Source organism: Hemicordylus capensis, chromosome 3 (genome assembly GCF_027244095.1).
Source record: "Hemicordylus capensis ecotype Gifberg chromosome 3, rHemCap1.1.pri, whole genome shotgun sequence".
NCBI lineage: Eukaryota > Metazoa > Chordata > Lepidosauria > Squamata > Cordylidae > Hemicordylus > Hemicordylus capensis.
The window spans coordinates 289,678,884-289,698,441 of record NC_069659.1 but is presented as its reverse complement, the minus strand read 5'-3'; the positions used below and the strand labels follow the sequence as shown (position 1 = coordinate 289,698,441).

The 19,558-nt window shown below is 44.0% G+C and overlaps 1 long non-coding RNA gene across 2 annotated transcripts in view; it reads left to right on the top strand.

The window, feature by feature from the left end:
* LOC128349931 (uncharacterized) overlaps positions 1-19,558 on the top strand; it is a 56,859-nt gene that overhangs the window by 21,795 nt on the left and 15,506 nt on the right. The window contains exons 2-3 of one of the 2 annotated variants that reach the window (XR_008319072.1): positions 13,340-13,444; positions 16,833-16,921. This is a non-coding gene — a long non-coding RNA (uncharacterized LOC128349931). The remainder of the gene's footprint in view (positions 1-13,339; positions 13,445-16,832; positions 16,922-19,558) is intronic. The other variant, XR_008319074.1, reaches the window with a different exon arrangement.

The following is a 19,558-nucleotide window of genomic DNA, read 5'->3' as shown; positions in this document are numbered from 1 at the left end:
ACCCCACCCCACTCTTTTGGGGCAGATCCACTTTCTGCCCCCAAACTGCCCCAAAGTCACCAAAACTTCAAAAATTCTCAAAAAATCACCCCTTTGTCCAAACCCCCTGAAATTGGGGTGGTAGCCTGCACCCATTAGGCACTACCACCCCACCCCACTATTCTGCCCCAGCCCCCACTTTCTGCCCCAATATGCCCCAATCTGCCCCAAAGACATGAAATTTTCAGAAATTTACCAAAAATCAGCCCTTTGCCCAATCCCCCTGAAATTGGGGTGGTAGCCTGCACTCATTAGGCGCTACCACCCCACCCCACTCCTTTTGCCCAAATCCCATGCTATGCCCCCGAACTGCCCCAAAGTCACTAAAACTTTAAAAATTCACAAAAAATCAGGACTTTGCCCAATCCCCCTGAAATTGGGGTGGTAGACTCTACCCATTGGGCACTACCACCCCACCCCAAAACTTTGCCCCTGGGCCCCTTTTTACCCCCCAAATCGATTCGGATTCGGATTCGGGTTAAATCCGAATCCGAACCGAATCAAGGGTGATTCGGGTGACCCAGATTCGGGCACAAAACAGAACGGGGGTGATTCGGCTCAGGTCCGAGCCGAATCACCCAAAAATCCGAATTGCACACCCCTAGTCTACTCTTGTGTCGCCACCCACCACCCACTCCATAACCTCATTTAAGGGGAGGGTGTTTTAGGCAGGCTAGCCACCTTGGGAGCACTGGGCTTGCCCGTGAGCACTGGGAAGTGGGCTAAGCTCCCTAGCCCATTTCCCAGTGATCATGGGAATAGCCTCATGTCTGACAATTATGGTGTTTCCCGTCTACTCTAATGATGCCATTGAGTGGAGGCACCATTATACAGCAGGCTATCAGTAGACTAAAGGAAAGACATTCCATTCTCATTATGTTACTTGTCATTTTCTCATGTCATGGTTCTTCAGCTTGCTTTGCTTAAGGCAGCAAAAACACCTGTTCAGGTCATATCAGACACCTCAAAAGGCATGATAAATCTTTCTTCATGTTGGTGTTGCAGGAGCATATTAGCATATACAAAATGGTGCAATTCTGTCTTGATGTTTATGTTCATATTAACTTAGTTTTGTAAGTACCATCACCACTTAGTGCAAATTCTAATGGGCTACATTCCACTACTATAGAAGATCAGGTAGGGCCATGGAGTGTGTGTGTGTGTGGGGGGGGGGGGGTGCAGTCCTGTTCATGAAAAAGAATAGTCTTCGAGAACTGGAAAGCCACAATTACTCTTTCAGGGAATCACTGCCAATACCTTTCTGTTAGAGAACTCATAATAACAGGTAGACTACAAGCAGATACTTACTTTAATATATGGACATCACACACAGATACCTTTGAATACTTCCATGCTGGTTCCTGTATGTGGAGCTGCCTCCCTTCATAAGTTGTGGTCAGGGGTGGCCCGTGAATGCGCCTCTGGGGGGGGGGGTGGCGGGCGGCATCTTTAAGTGTAAATGGAGTCAGTGCTCCATGCCACCCAGCACCCCCCCCATGGCGGGGAATTGCCTCCACCACTCACCTGGCTGCTGGTGGGGGCTCACCTCCTTGGGACCAGGTGAGTGATGGAGGCAATTCCCAGCCATGGGGGCTGTTGGGTGGCATGGAGCACCGGCTCTGTTTACACTTAAAGAAGACGCCCCCCGCCGCCCCCCGGAGGCGCGTTCACAGGCCATGCCTGGTTGTGGTGCCACTTCCTCCCTTCTTCCAAAATCCTCCTCAAAAGCCACTTTTCGTGTATCTTTCGAATCCCCATTTCCAGCATTAACTGTCATAGCCCAGCCTATCACAGCCCCTGCTCACCATGGTGCCTTGGAGCTATACACTAAGGAGGCAGGCCCAACACTAGTCCCAGCCTGGGCTCATGACCAGGCTGGAGCTTGAGAGTACCCTGGGGCGGGAGTCCTCTGAGTAAGCTCCCTTGGGGCCTGGGCTCCCTGGGACAGTACCCCTGGAATCCGAGCCCACTACAGAGCCCGCCTCTCCTACACCATCATGTCCATCCAAAGTCTGCACAAGCTCAGCAGGAGCAGGAAGAGAAGAGAAGGTGTGCCAGACTCCAGGAAGCTGTCTCTTTGAGACTTCCCCTCTCCAGGAAGGGAGGTGAAGCCCAGGAGGGGTAGATTGGGCTCAGAGATACATAAGTCTGCCTCCGAGTGGTGTTTTATTTCTTTTATTTCTGTAACATATTTTAATTTATACCACCCAAAACTCACATCTCTGGGCAATTTACAACAAAGCAAAGAAACAGAAAAAGTTAAAACATTAGTTAAAACAAAATAAATGATACGGAAAAAGTTAAAACATTACAACAATTTAAATTTTAAAACATTTTAAAACAATGTTAAAACTATTAAAACAATATTTAATTAAAGTATTAAAATATGTTGAGTCCACTTCTTTACTTGGACCTCTCCATAGTCTTGCAGACTGCCTTTGCCTCTGGCTCACTTCATGGAAAACCAGGACAGGATAGTAACTAAGTGTGTAACAACTACTCAAGGTAGTAACTACATGTGTAGTAACTAACTCATGTCAGTAACTAACTCAGGGCAGTGAGACCAACCCACCACACTCTGGAGTGGTTTGTACTGAACTAAGTGATCAAGCACTGAACTAAGTGATAAAGCTGTAGTGCTGATTATGATTGCCACAACTGGGAAAACTGCTGTGATTATAGGAGTCTCTTTGGGCTGTATCCTTGTTTACATTTGTTTCTTCACACTGCCTTGACCACATGTGTTCTTGATGAGAGCTCAGCACTGGTCATGGGGGAAATTCACTGCCCAATATCCTATTGGTGGGTTCAGATGACCAGCTGCAAGTAGAGTTGTCCAAACTCCCCAATGTTGGGTTGCCAATGCCAGGTTCCTTCCTGCGACCCAACATCTGTAACCTACATTTGAAGTTGGGTGGAAGATGTCAGGTGGTGACAGGGTGAGGCTTTAGATACTCTCCTCCCCAGTTTACCAGGTAAGCCTGGGCAAAGGACTTGCTGCCTTTATTCTAAGCTGTCTTTGAACTTAAGCAACTCAAAATAAGTCAAATGCCTTCCTATTGACAAAGCTGAGAAATGCAAGGCTTCTCCTGCCCTTTACCTAACTTACCTGAAAGTGATATTTTATTCTTGATTTGGTACTGCACTGAAGACATTCCTCCCCCCCCCCCAGTTGGGAAGATGTTTATTGTTCCTTTGATATCACAGGAGTGCAAACTTTGTTGCTTGCTACCGAAATTCCATCTAACACAGTTGCCCTGCATAAAGGCCAGCAGAGGAATTTTGAATCAAGCATTGCCAGCAAAGGGACATCATTTACTGTGCTGTTTAAATTCCGTGTGCAACATTTGCCTTTCTTTTTACAAGGGAGTCAGTGGAGAGGCAACCTGTCGATATTGCAGGATTGCTATTCAGGCATCATATATTAGATAAAGTAAAACACTGCTACAGAACTTGGGAACATTTTCTCACAATAATCTGGTTTACTCCGCGTGGAATCATACCAGCTCAAAAATTTCACGAAAACAATATACGTTCTTTAGCTCTGGTAACCATATTACTGGAAATAGATTTTCTGCAATTCCCCCTTAACACAGCTGTTTAAACCCTAGGCTTAAATGAGATTATGCTGTTTGCTGATTAAACCTGAAAGGAAAGCCTGTTCCAGTCATCTGTAGGCTCCAAAGCAAAAAAAGAAAAAAAAGATCATCTGCCAAATTCTTCTTTATCTTAATACAATGTACATTGTCTAAATTGCTGCGATAATCTCAGGGCAAAATGACTACCAAGGCAATGCTGAAGATATTTGCTATAGTAGTTGCATTTTGTCATGGCTTTCTAGGGAGAAATACAATTTTGCCTGGTCTTTATCTGCTAGTGCCTCTGTATATGGATTATTATAGCTATAGCCAAAGTCTCTCTCTCTCTGTCTACCTATAAAATAAGCCACACGAAGACCATTATGAAGGAAAACTTAGACAAAGGCCATTAAGGTGCTGTTACATGGGGTGCTTTTGGACCCCATCCAGGACCTTGTAGGTGCAGTTATAAAACAGGCCATTTCCCAAGAAAACTACAACCATAGGTTTAAATGTCCAAATAAAAATGTATTTTATTGATTAGAAAGTGGAGGCTTCGATATGACTGAGCACACAGGTTTTCCCATGCCACACAGACGCTTAAGACGTTCACAGGTCTGGGCTTTAATACTTTGCCTCTGCTCTATTGTTACTGAATGAGTGCTTATCACTGTGGGAGATGCCCTGAGAATTTCAGCGAGAGAGAGGAGGAGAGGCTAGTCAGGAGAACCGGGAGAGAAAGAGGTCTCATTCAGACATCGCACAAAACCAGAGTTACAGATTGCCGGGCTAGGTTTAATGGCATGTCTGAATGCATGAAACACAGTTTGGACCCTAACTCAAACTGAGGTTTCAGTTACCAAGTTTGAACCCTCCAGTTTGAACCCTCAGTTTGATGTGAGGTTCGCTGCTTGGGCCTCTGGTTTCTGGCAACCTCCATTATGTCTGGATGCAGTTGCTGAAAAAATGTCAGATCTCTTCCCAAATTAGAGTGCTGGACCTCAGTTCAAATATCTGCTGAACCGCAAAGCTTATTGGGTAATCTTGGAACTGTTACTCCCTTTTCAGCGTAATCTACCTCACAGGATTGTTGTGAGGCTAAAGAGGTCAACCTGAGGAGACACAGGGATGAGCGCATAGAGCGCCTGTCTGATGGGGAATCCCCAATGCAACGTGTGTGTCATGCATTGCATTGTGGGATATCAGGAGGCCAGAACAGGTTCCAGCCCCGGATCCCTCCACCCTGCCCCATGCCTCACGAAGCTGCTGGGAGGGCTGGAGGCACGCCAATGGCAGATGGTTTGGTTGGCCTGGGGGGAAGGTAGGTTAAGAGCAGCCACCACCACCCCTGTTACCTCCCAGCCCACCCCTGGTGATCATGAGAATTGCCTCATGGTTTCAAGGGTTTTTTTTAGAAATGTGAGAAACAGAGAAATAGGATCCTACCTTGGGAGCAGAGGCCATAACATCCACAGAGATTTTGTGTCCCTATAGCAAAGCACTATCACCAGGAAGAGAAAGGAATCTTATATGCATGGATGCATAATGCACAATGCATGGATGCACATGCACAATGAGCACTCTTCCTCAGGTTCCTTCCTCTGAGAGAATGAAAGAGCAGGATAGCAGCGGCTGATTCCTCTGCTGATGTTAGAGGTTACATTGTCCAGTTAATTCACAGGTAAATCTCTCTCCTAGCACCCATATGCTTTGACTTATTTCATCCTATTCTCTGAGCTACATTGCCATCTATAATTAGTACCAGCATTTGACATAAAGTCAATAAAAAATATTGAAACAGCAACCACCATCTGAATTTAAAAAGCAGCATTGCGGAAAATGGTTAGTTAAATCCATTACTATGCCTGGCAATACCGCACAATTAACAGATCTAATCATTTAGCTCTCCAAACTTCCATTAAATGCAATTATTATTCATTTATCAATAGGAGAAAGCTCAACTTCACAACACAAGTTAAAATGCAATTAGGTGCAGTAGGGCAGAACAAATTTCTCAGCATAGTACGGGTTACAACGGTACACCCAAGCTTCATGAGGCTTGCTAGTCAGTCTCATCATTCTCTTAGGACATAATAACGCCACTAAATATGCTGGATCATTAGCAAAATTACATAGTTAAGAAGGGCAATATTAATAGAACTCTGTAACATTTTATAAGAACAGCAACTTGTTAAACATCACCAGGAAATAATTGCACTACAGTCAGATGAATGAACCCGTTATTTTTTAACAATAGAAGCTGGGCAAGCTATTCACCATGGAGAATTTCTCACTATATCATGGTCCCAAGGTTCATGAATGTCAGGAAACAGCATTCAGGCCTCCTTTCTAGATACCTCATATATGAATGCACTAGAAATGGAAGCAGACTCATTTGGCATTGGTAGGAATAGCAGCATGTTGTTCTATGCAACAAAGCACTATGGGGTAGGAACATAGGAAACTGCCATATACTGAGTCAGAACATTGGTCCATCTAGCTCAGTATTGTCTTCACAGACTGGCAGCGGCTTCTCCAAGGTTGCAGGCAGGAATCTCTCTCAGCACTATCTTGGAGAAGCCAGGGAAGGAACTTGAAACTTTATGCTCTTCCCAGAGCAGCTTCATCCCTGAGGGGAATATCTTGCAGTGCTCACACATCAAGTCTCCTTTTCATGGTACCTTTTCATGGCTCACAGATAACAAACATGTACTTCAAAAATTCTCATTTTATACACAGACATGTGGAGAAGAAAACAGTCAGGAAAGATGCTCCAAGGGGTGGCATCTAGTGCTCCATATATCTGATCCAATTAATATTTTGAGGACCAGGTAACTTAAGTCTTAATGCCATAGACCCCAATTTGGTTCTCCTGATTTTGGATGCTGGCTGTGGTGATCTGTGGTGCAACTGAAGTATGATCTGATACACAGGAGGCAGATGTTGGAACTGGATCTCACAGTAGCTCTTGAGCTCATGACCTTACAGACATCAGACAGGTATTGCAAGGCACCACTCAGCTTTAGCCAAAGTAGGGACCTGAGGGGAGACTAAACACAGCAAGCAAAGGAGGTTCCTCCTAGGTCATGGACTGAGGGCACAAGATGTAGCTACCTTACTGAAGCTAAGCAGGCCTACATCTGGCCAGTTTTCAAAGTGGTTTACACAGAAAAAAGAATTTTAAGAAGAAAGTGGTTCCCTACCCCAAAGGGCTCACAATCTAAAAAGAAACACCAGGGTGTTTTCCAGATTACGAGCTTTGCGCCGGTAAAAGTGTTGTATGGTGCGATGGTACGAGGCAACAGCTTGAAACCACCTCCTGCGTTTTTCAGTGCATCATGACAGGGTTGTAGCTCTTCATATTGCCCTCCACTGCAATGGGTTTTCCAGGCAGGGGGTGTCCATATTCTACCTGGAACACATTCTCTGCCTCCTCCTCCTTTTCCATTTTGGGCCAATGGGGCCATGGAAGGGGTGGGGGGCAGTGTTCCCTCTAACAGATTCCCAGATGTAGTTGACTACAGCTCCCAGACTCCCCAGCTGCAATGACTTTTGCTTGGGGATTCTGGGAGTTGTAGTCAACAACATCTGGAAATCCCTGTTAGAGGGAACACTGGTGGGTGGGGGATGATATGACAACCATTAAAAATAATAATAATTCTGGGCTGCCTTGTGCAAAACTGTCAGGAAAGCACTGTTCCAAAACAAAAAATTAATTGCAGCATTGCACCCTTGCATGAGGGCTCCAGCAAAAACCAACCAATAAACCAACCAACAAACAAACAATGGTGGAGAGGGAGGTGGCAGGGGAGTCGAGGCAGCTGTCCCCCTTGCTTTGCCCCTGAAAAACAGTGAGCAGAGCAAGCCCAGGCAGAGCCTCCCGGAGCCCCCTCACAATGAGCCGCCACCGCTGCCTTCGCTTGCAGCGAGCGCAGAAGAAATGCTGCCTGACCCCCTCTCTGAGCCCTGGGGAGGCAGGAGGGGGGAGCTCTCCAGAGGGCAGCGAGGAGGAGTGGCCACCCACTAGCCCGCTGCTCCCCTTTTTTACAATGAAAAAAAGAAAAAACAAGGAAAAAAATTAAGAAATAAAAGATAAAATAAAAAGATGAAAATAAAATCAAAGTGGGAAGGGGCAATATGGACAGATTCCCCCCCCCCCCGCTGGCTGCTGAATGAGCCGTCCACACCATGCCACTCACACCACAGAATCATCGTTGCAACCCTCCTACAATGGGAAAATACTGCTACTTTCCTGCAATGCAGATGCAATGTTGTAGCGCAGCAATAAAACCCAAAATAGGGCATCAGAAATATGGACGTGATGTTAGAACGCAGGCAGTACAGAAGCACACTTAGCGGACACGTTGCAAAACTGTTGCAGCGTGTAATCTGGAAACCACCCAGGTAGACACCAGCAACAGCCATTGTAGGAATGCTATGTAGGGGTTGAATAGAGAGAGTTGCTCTCCCTTGCTAAATATACAGAGAATCACCCCCCTCCCCTCTGATATCTGGCATGCACATTTCCCAGCATGCTTAGTACCTGGCTCACAGCCATCGTTGCATGCCGGGTGGTGGGTGGGTAGGGAGAGTGGGAGACACCTCCTTCGCTTCCCCCATTCCACTGCTGCTGCTGCTTGGATGAGGGGAATGAGGAGGCAGATAGGAGAAGGAAGGAGGTTTGAAAGTTCATAGGAACCATCTGTGGTCTCCCACAGACCTCAGCACACTTCCAGTGACACCACTGGGGGAGTGATGGGGTCACAATATGGTCTGGAATTTGGTTCCAAATAAGCCAAGCTTCTCTTTCTCCTCATAATCATTTTCTGCCTGCTCTTCCATGTTTGGACTCAGTTTGGTTTCTGAGCTAAATTGGGGGTGTTGGTTTCATTAATTTTGCATACCTTTGCCTCTACCTTTTCTTCAATTGCAGAGGAGCCAGGTTTATCATCTGGGCAGATTGGGAGCGTAATAACAAGTGAGGAAAATAAAAACTTCTCTTTTAAGCAGTATGGGGAAAATTAATCACTGCTGTCCCCATGTGGCAGTCCTCAAAGTCAGGCAATGCCTCTCTGTCTCTAGGGTAATTCCTCTTTGCATACAAGTGAATACTTAGAATGCCAAAGGGAAAGTTAGGCTTTTTTGTTATAAAACAGTTGAGAAGTAATTGTCCTATCAAATTTTATATTGCTTTTAGGATTGTGAGTTGCCTAGTGTGGAAGAAAGTGGAACTGTTAGTTCTTACAAGTGCTGCATTATATTATATTACTTTTCCAAAATATCCAGATTAATATTTATACTCTGCCAGAAAACAATTAGATTAATATTTATATCCTGTGAGAAAACAATCAGAAAGGGATCAAGTAGGTTATTTGACAAGAGACACTCAGATTGCAATCCTCACAATTGCAACACTTTCTCTAGATTATGAAGACATTTCCCTGAAGTATATGCTGCAGACTGAATAAAAATGGTTATTGAAAACATAATGAAAGAAACTTGATTAAAACCACCACAACAATTTGCTAATAATTATTTCAAAATGAAGCTGTTATAAAGATACAATTAAGGAGATCAGTAATATAAAGCAATCAAATAAATTGAGTAGAAGAGCTAATGAAAGATGCTAATTTATTAAACTCTAGGCCAAACTCACTGGGCAACAATTCAAGATTATACAAATAAGAATTTTATATTTTAGAACTAACTCATGGAAGAAGGAGTGTAAAACATAGTAAGCTGCCATATACTGAGTCAGACCATTGGATTCAGTATTGTCTTCACAAACTGGCAGCGGCTTCTCCAAGGTTGCAGGCATGAATTTCTCTCAGCCCTGTTTTGGAGAAGCCAGGGAGGGAACTTGAAACCTTCTGCTCTTCCCAGAGCAGATCCATCCCCTGAGGGGAATATCTTACATTGCTCACATTTCTAATCTCCCATTCATAAGGGGACAAGTCATGCTTGCTCCACAAGACCAGCTCTCCTCTGAAATGAAAACTAGGGGTGTGCAAGAAACAATGTTTTCATTTTGATTTGTACCCAAATCAAAACACCTCTGATTTGTTTTGGGTCAAGGGGAATTACAAAAACTTCCTTAAATATATCAGAAACGGAAAGCCTGACAGGGAGGTAGTTGGACACTTAGATGATGGGAGTGTTAAAAGGATTATTAAGGAGGATAAGGAGATTGCAGAGAAACCAACATACGAAGCTGACTTTTATTATAGCAAGCCAACCAAGAAGCAAGGAGATGGCAAGCCAATTGGAGGTCAATGCCAAAACCAGTCAGCAAGGGGAAAACACACCTCCAAAATAGCACTCAGAACAGCTTGGAACACTCAAAACATTCCAGCACAACTGGTTGTTCCAAAGGAACGTTCCAAGTATTTGTGTTCCAAACTTGGAACGGAACACAAATCTCATTCTGCGCACATCCCTGCTTTGTAGTCTCACTGGGTGACATACTGCACAAAATTCAGTCTGTGTTGTAATGAAATATGCACGCAATTGCACAAAAGTGCTCTTATGCAAATACATAGAATTGTGTGAACACGATGAACAGCCATTGGAAATAAAGGTCGTCCATCCTGCAACTGTATTTGCAATTTTTGCATTTCATGTTTCATTATAATGCAGACAGAATTTTGCAGCATGTCAGCCACTGTTTTGCTTATCTGTGACTTTAGATTACAACTGATTTTTTTTTAGATCTACCTGCATTAAAATTAGAACTTTTTTTTTACGAAAATGAAGTTTGCTAAACCTTCTCATACTGTTTATATATACTTGTTGAAATGAGAAGCACAGTGGCACCTTGGGACAATTCCATATGACGTCTCTGTACAATTAGGGAATCAATGAGGGCCAACATGATTTCAGGATGTGTGTATGTATGCGCGCACATGGGAGCTGGCAGGTTGGGGAGAAAGATGGTGACTATGGTGTGAGTGTCATGTACAATTTCATGGGCCTCTGCTTGTTGATTTTTTTTTCAGTTGCAGCAAAGCCTTATATGGAGGTAAAATCATCTTTCAACTAGTACATGTGGGCAACTTTCATTTTGAAACAGATATGCAAGCTACTCTCTTTCATCACAAATATCTCATATAAACTTCAGTCTCAACACCAGCACTTAAAAAACAACACCACATTTTTAGATGTCAGCAGCCAGTGGCAGATATAATTAGCCAAATCTCATTTCATTGAACAGAATTTACTATCTAGTAATCTGTGATTACCCTTTTGGTGTCCAAAAATGGCAGTGAATTCCTTAGCTGTCCCTTCATAAACAATCTTTTATCCAACTGTGCTGGGCTGTCATGATAATCAGAGTGAGATGCTAGGTTGGATTTGCTTCTGCAAATGGTCAAGAACACAGTAAAGCTCACTCCAGCGAGAGTAATCAGAAAAAGCATTCAAGGATCATTCTGTAATATATGCAGTTCTCTGGAGCCAAGACTTTTCTTCATTATATTATCAGGTTTTTTAGTATGTTCATCAGCTAGTCACATATATTAGGGATTTTCAAGCACTTTATCCTAAGCTCTGATTTATTTATAATTTTTTTAAAAAAAATTGACTGTAGAAGATGAAATGAATTGACTTGCAGTGAATCTAGTGGGCAACATCCAGACAAAGTTAGTCACAGCTAAGTTCCATTGAAATTAATGGGAAGTAAGTTAGTCATGATTAATATGTCTCAATAATTTCAATGGTGCTTAGTCATGGCATACTAGTCTAGATTAGTTTTTTTCCTTCTTTCCTGCAACCATAAACCTACAATAACCCAAAATATAAGATTAAAATGCAATGGAGCAAAAGCAAAAGAAACTGGCAAAGGATAGGATCAGTAGGTAGAAGAAAACAGAAGTAAAGCAGAGAAACTACCTGGATAATCTAAATCCAATATGCCAATAACAAAGAAGCTAAACTTTCTTGAGTAGATAACCACTTTGACTTGCAAATGATAATGCTGAAGTGATATATCAAGCAGCTTGCTTCAGTGAATGAATGTCTTTCCCAGAATTTCCCTTTCCCGTTCTCCCTTCTGAGTCAAATTTTTACAGAAAAGCTATGGGCTGAACCTGTGGAACGACTACTACTATCTTAATATTTATCTACCACTTTTCAACAAAGGTGTGCAAAGCGGTTTAGGTAGGTAGCTAGGTAAGTAGATAGATAGATAGATAGATAGATTGATTGATTGATTGATTGATTGATTGATTGATTGATTGATTGATTCCCTGTCCAAAAAGGCTCACAATCTAAAAAGAAACATAAGGCAGACACCAACAACAACCACTGGATACTGTGCTGGGGTTGGAGATCAGTTTGTGCAAGCAAGATCTGACACTTTCCCCTCAGCAGTTTTGGAAGGAAGATATGCTAAAATTCCCAATGAAGAATGAAAATGTCCCTGTAGTGCTAATGTAGGTGAATCTATTGAACATGTTTCTATACTGTTAATTAAATTCATGGAGAGGCTAATAATGCCTTTGATAGGAAAATTTCCTGGAGGTTCGGATTAGTTCTATATCACTTGGTTTCTATCTGATTGTAATAATGAAATAACTTACAAATTTGCACAGTTTTGTGCTATAATTTGTAGAATTCATCATTGGATGAATTAAGAATTGCTCCCCATTTTTCTTCTGATGCTTTATTAAACATATTTATGTATAATTGTATTGAAATATTGTTTTGATGTCTTCCTCCAAGGATGTTGTTAATATTGGTTGCAGATAAAGGTAAAGTGTGCCGTCGAATCTATTTTGATTCCTGGTGCCCACAGAGCCCTGTGGTTTTCTTTTGGTAGAATACAGGAGGGTTTACCATTGCCTCCTCCGGTGCTGTATCAGATGATGCCTTTCAGCATCTTCCTATATCGCTGCTGCCCGATATAATGCCAGCAGGGATTCGAACCGGCAACCTTCTGCTTGTTAGTCAAGCATTTCCCCACTGTGCCACAATAAAGTTAAAGTACAGTCACCCCTGACCAACCGTGAAGGCTCAATTCTCAGAAAACCTTGCAGTTGGCGAATTCGTGGTAGACAAGCCATTGAAACCAATGGCACACAGGGGACTAGGTGAATCACAGTTGTGGAAAGACCAAAAATAAGGTAAAAATTAGAATTGCCCCCTGACTCCCAAAAATCACACCCTGACCCCTGGAAAGGACTCCTGACCCATGGAAATGACCCCAAACCCCTGAAAATCAACCCCAGACCCCCCAAAATCACCCCAAATCACCCCTGACCCCTGGAAATGACCCCCTGACCCCATAAACCCCACCCCAAAAGCCAAATTTTTAAAAAGACCACACCAAACCACAGATACTTAGGTCGCAGTTGGCGAGGGTGCCCACAATTTCCCAATACTCAAATCTGCAATTGGGAAAACCACGATTGGCGAGGGACGACTGTAGTGCATTAATGTAATAAATAATGAATAATGTGTTAGATAAATCAGTAGAAACCTCAACTATACATTTTTTTTCCTCCAGACATCACCAGCTAAAGCTAATATCCAAAGTCTAAGTTGGGTCAGGAATTAAAGGTCTGCAGGTCATTTGTCCTCAGCATGTAAAGGCACTCCAATGAATCACCAATTTGAATGCATGATATGCAAGTTTACCTTTGGCTCATCCACCCTCCAGGAAGAAGTAACTTAGAGAATGCTAAGGCCATATGCTTAGCTCTTTCTGCTTCCCTCTTTTTCTTCAGTTATGGCCAGTTTCCATAGTGATACAAGATGACCACTTACCGAGTGATAGCTTACATACGACTCCGTGGGATGCTGGTTGACTGTAGTGCCTGCAGACTCATGTGGTGAGGAGAATCTTTTGCTTCACTTGGTTTCTGATTAGGTTTAGATGTTTGTTAAAAGTTTCCTTCTATGTGGTAAATTGCCCTCTGTAGTAAATTACCACTTGGCCAACAGTCATCTGTATTCACTATGTATTCACTAAATATCCCAGCTAAGTGCACTGTATTCAGGCCTGGAAACAAGCTTCAAAGATCCATAATGCTTGGCTTAAAACCAAAGCCAAAGAAGAATTCCTAACTGACTTTTCACCTACCCAACATCCCAACATCCCAAACCCCCAAATCTCTTCCATTCCCTTTAAACCAGACTTACTGTGAGTGGCTGACTCCAGACTAATGCTGCACAAGCCAAAAAAGATTTTGCACTCCCTTCCCTCTGCAGCAGGACTGGATTATCTACTTATTAAGCACAGTAGGCACAGTGCCCAGGACCTATGAAGCTCCCAGGGGCTTATGAAAAACTTGTGTGTTTTTCCCTTGTTCCCCTCACTTGGAAGCCACTGTGTGTTTTTCTCTCTCCCATCTGTATGAACCATGTTTTTGTTTGTGCATGTGTGAGATAGAAAGAGATCCACCCGGACTTGAAAGCCTTCATTTGTGTGTTTGTGTTCTGTATGGAACAGTTTGTCTAAGAGAGGAAAAGACTGAAGCCTGTTTGTTTGTTCTTCCCTTGTTTAACTTTTAAAAAATGATTTAAGAGCACTCATTTATAAGAAAAACTCTCCCACCCCACAATACACGTTCCTATGAGGAAATAATGGATAATCCAGCCCTGTGGATGCCCATTCTGACACATATTATGGAACATATTAGAGGACCTATACATTGTACACAATGCAAATATTTATCTATAGATCTATCTTGGGGGCCTACGGGTCTACGATCTACAAAGACTTTAATCTGGCCCTGTTCTGCCCCACTGTGCATCCTGAAAATGTCCCTGAGGGTTGAAGGGCTCTCAAGGACATGTTTTTTGGGAGGCACAGAGGGCTGCAGAAGGATGGGGGAATTGTTGAAAAATGCCTCTCTTCTACTGCACATGTAACTTTAGTCTGGATGTCATCTAGTGGCAGCAATGGTCCACCTAGCTCCTTATTGTCTATACCACCTGACAGTGGCTCTCCAGGGTTTTAGATAGAAATCTTTCCCAGTTCTACTAGGTGATGCCAGAGACTAAACCTGGGACCTTCTGCATGCAAAGCAGATGTTCTACCACTGAGCTATAGCCCCATTCCACCAATGGTAAATGCAACTGCATTTACCAGTGGTGCAATTGCAAATGCAGTGGTAGAACAATTTACAAATGGCTGTCATGGCTCAGACTTCTGACTCGGAAGAGTCAGAGCAGGAACGGGAGGATTCGCCTGCTAGTGAGGGCTCAGGCACAGCAACAGGACTTGGCAGGGAGCTCAGACTCTGGAGCTGAGGATTCGCAACAGCTGCCAGACATGATTTCTGATGGGGAGGAGCCAGGGATTTCACCTGTCTTGAGAAGATGGCTCAAGAGGGAGGCTCAGTGGAAGTCACGCAGGCGCAGGAAATCACTAGAGAGGAAGCCGAAGTGCTGACTCAGGGAAGCCTGATTGGTTGCTGGTTCTCTTGAGCCATATATATTTGGTAGTCTCTCAATTACTCAGGTGCTGTTTGCAACATTCGCTGGCTGCAGACAGTGTGCCATTGAATTCCCAAACTTTGTCCGAGTTCCAGTTTGCCTTGTTTATGCTTCCTGCTTTGTTCTGTTAATTCCTTGCTTCTGTTGTCCTTTGCTATTTTCATTCCTTTGCTCTGTGTTTTCTTTCACATTACTCAGTTATTGTTAGAGAGGGGTACCTAGTGCAGTTCAGGGGACTTAATTCATTTACTGTTTTTCTTTGTAAGCCTTTTATTTTTCATTCGTGCAGTTCCACTGCCGCTTTCTGTTAACTCACCGGGGAGTGCTGAAGGGGGTTGAAAATCTTTTTGCATTAGCCAAGCTAACAGATATACGACAATGGCGGGGGTGGGTGGGTTGGAGGACTAGGGCTGGGTGACAGGAGTTAGAGGGTAGTCAGGCAACTTCCAAATTTAAATTAACCTGGAAAATGAGCTTTTACCATTTTAAAAAGTAGCTCGTCTTATTTTCCAAGCCAATCTATAACAAATTTGGGGGACATTACTTATCCCTAGTATTCACCCATAGTCATGACAACATCTTTCGGGTAGTGAAATCCAAAACGGATTGTGAGGAGCTCCAAAAGGATCTCTCCAAACTGGGTGAGTGGGCGACAAAATGTCAAATGTGCTTCAGTGTTGGCAAATGTAAAGTGATGCACATTGGGACAAAAAAAACCAACTATAAGCATACATTGATGGGATCTTAGCTGTCAGTGACTGACCAGGAGAGGGATCTTGGGGTCGTGGTGGACAGCTTGTTGAAAGTGTCGACTTAATGTGCGGCAGCTGTGAAAAAGGCCAATTCCATGCTAGGGATCATTAGGAAGGGGATTGAAAATAAAACTGCTAATATTATAATGCCCTTATACAAAACAATGGTGCAGCCACACCTTCAGTACTGTGTACAATTCTGGTCACCACATCTAAAAAAGGACATTGTAGAACTGGAAAAGGTGCAGAAGAGGGCAACCAAGATGATTAGGGGCTTAGAGCACCTTTCTTATGAGGCAAGGCTATAACACCTGGGGCTATTTAGTTTTGAAAAAAGATGACTGTGGGGAGACATGATAGAGGTTTATAAAACCATCCATAGTGTGGAGAAAGTGGATAGATAGAAATTCTACTCCCTCTCACATAACACTAGAACCAGGGGTCATCCCATGAAATGGTTTGCCATGAAATTTAGGTCCAGCAAACGGAGGTACTTTTTCACACAATGCATAATCAATTTGTGGAATTCTCTGCCACAAGATGTGGTGACAACCAGCAACCTGGAAGGCTTTAAGAGGGGTTTGGATAACTTCATGGAGGAGAGGTCTATCAACGGCTACTAGTTGGAGGGCTACAGGCCACCTCCAGCCTCAAAGGCAGGATGCCTCTGAGTACCAGATGCAGGGGAGTAACAGGAGGAGAGAAGGCATGCCCTAAACCCCTGCCTGTGGCTTCCAGCGGCATCTGGTGGGCCAGTGTGTGAAACAGGATGCTGGACTAGATGGGCCCTGGGCCTGATCCAGCAGGGCTGTTCTTATGTTCTAACAGTTTATCATATGCATTTGGTTACCATAGTTCATTTTATTGAGCTTATCACAATATAGCTCCTGATTTGTCTCACACTTTCCAGTGTGGGATATGTCATAGCAGCTGTACTACAATAAGGGGAAATAGTATTGCTTATTGCAGAGATTCTTCCTATAGGCAGAGGTCCAACATAGTATAAAAAGGGGATTTTGCTTTACAGTGTTCTTTGCTCTAGAAAATCCCAGTGTTCTGCATTGACAGATGCCAAATGAAGAAATCTGAAACGAAGTGGAGTTGTAGCCAGAAAAGGTGACTCTAAAAACTAGCAGTTCCTTACTCAACATATGTACAGATTATCTATAGTTAACTGACGGAGATAAATCTGGGCTATTTTTGCCTAAAGCTTTGGACAAGAATGAGATTCTCTTTCCTGCCAAAGCCACCTTACTGACTGGCAGCTCTTCTCTCAGGCTGGCCTTTTTTTCCTCTTCCTGGAACAGATTTTACTTAAGTTTTAAGATTTTACCATTCTGCACAGACAAATGACAGACAATTTTGTGAATGATGACTGTTTTATACTGTTTTAATATTTGTTGTGTTGTGTTTTTAATGTGTACACTGCCTAGAGATGTTTACATCAGGCTGTATAGAAAAATGAGAGAGAGAGAGAGAATCCCAACCAGTCTTGTGTAGGTTCTGTGGGATCTTTGCGGATGAAATAGATGTGAGGTGCCTTAATTGTTGTCGTCCACACACAAAGATGAGTTCCACTGCTCTCAAAATACTGGCAGTGGGCAACACTACCTCCCACTTAAATCAATGGCACAATTCCAAATCATTTTTTTAAAAGCTTGGTGTTCTTTGATCCTTTATGATTGAATGAGATGTAGTAGCACTTCAGGTCTCACAGCCTTAGCCTCTCTCTCGTATGACAAATGAATGGGGAGCGGGACTGGAGTGGCGGGAGTCACTCCTAACCCACAAGTGCTCATTTGAAAGTTGGAATACAGCCAATCTGACTACAACTATAAATGTGTATTGCTCTCTCCATGTGATTGGGAACCCTTCCTTCCTGATGGAAGTAGACATATCTATCTATCTATCTATCTATCTATCTGTGGGAGAGGGGCACTGGAAGAATTGCATCTGAGGCAGCTTGGATCTGGTTGTGGCTCAGCATGTAGCATGAATCTCAATAACCTACCCTGGGTTCAGCCAAGGTGTCCACCGTGGTAAGGAGCCTCTGACCTTAGAGACCACTGAGGGCTAGGAGTCAGAACCTCAGTTAAGCATTACTGCAGAAGCTGGGTATGGCAACATTAACAGTATGTTGCTCCAGCAGCTTCTGGAGCAGACTGCTGACTTTTAAGGCTCCTGCCCAGGCGGAGTGAATTGGCCCTCTCCATTCCCTAAGGAAGGATCTCTTTCTAAAAGGGGTCTTGCCCTATTGTAGGGTTTCTTAACCTTGGGCCCCCAGATGTTGTTGGACTACAACTCCCATCATCCTCAGCCACAAAGGCCATGTCTGGGGATGATGGGAGTTGTAGTCCAACAACATCTGGGGGCCCAAGGTTAAGAAACCCTGCCCTATTGCATAAGTGCTGGCCTCCAATGCTGGGGACTTCTGTTAATATTGGTAGGTCCTCAAGGGACTCTTCTGAATCAGAGTCAGGGCTGTGTCCTTGGGCCATGACAGAGGTGCTGGCTTGGAGTCCCCTGGTTCTGGTGAAGTGGGTCACAGGGATGTAGGATCAGCTGGGGTCAGGTGTCATAGGTTCTTCCAGGAGCGGAGCCACCATTGGGCCAACAGGTTCAAAGAACCCTGGCTGCCGCCCCCAGGGGCCGCACCTCGTGGCCCCAGACACATCTGACATCAGATGCGGGGGGCATTATTTCGTTCTCAAACGGGGCCGCACAGCCCCATTTGGGACTGAATTTAGCCTGTGCTGCATTGAAATTAGCCTGTGCTTTAAAGGCAGAGAGAGTCACTCCGGGCCACACTGCCCAATGCATCATGGGCCAATCTCCCTCCCAAATGCCAGATTCCCTCTGCAACTGGGTTCTTCCCATCCTGTCTCATCCCCTGAATTGTCCGCCTGCTCCCCCAGTGCAGGTGGAGGTCCTGGATCCAGGGTCATGACACCTAAAGAGAGTTTAAATAGTACTAGACACCACATAGATTACATCAAGTATTTCTATGGTTATTTGTGTATGATAGGGATGTGGTTACAGTAGGCCAGCCATTTCATGTTTATTGGACCTCTCCTAACTAGGGATGTGCATGAGGTGGTTCGGCACCTCCTTTGGGAAGCGCCAACTGGATCAGACACCTGCAACTGAACCAGTTCAGCAGGTTGGGGAGCGGTTCCCTTAAGGAACAGGTAAGCAGGTCCTCACCTGCTCTGCCCCACCACTTTTCTAGGTGTGGCACTTGCTTGAGCAAAGGCCACATGCAGCTGCAGCGCTGCTGCATGCAGTGTCCGCCATGTGTGTGCTGACATCGCATTCAGCCTTCAGGGAACAGCGCCACAGCTGTGCGTGGCCTTTGCTCAAGTGAGCACCGCACCTGGAAATGCAGCGGGGCGGCAGTGGAGAAGGTAAGGACCTGCTTACCTGCTTCTTAAGGTTACCGCTCCTCATCCCATCCATGCCTTCATGAATGGCTCAAGCACATCCCTACTCCTAACTTATCTTTATTAAATTAAAAGTTGAATTTCAATAAGATATGATGGGCTACAATTTACCATTAGAGCCACTGGTCATACATTTTTCATTTTATAAGATCTGTATTACTTCTGAAAGATGCAAAAATGGTGATAAACCTTGATGACTGCTAGGAGAACCATTACTTGTAGGTGGAAGAAAGCAGATCTTCCCACTGCATTAGTATGTGGTGACAGCATCAAGGTTTCAGATATTGTCCATTCAGTTCAACCAACTCATGCT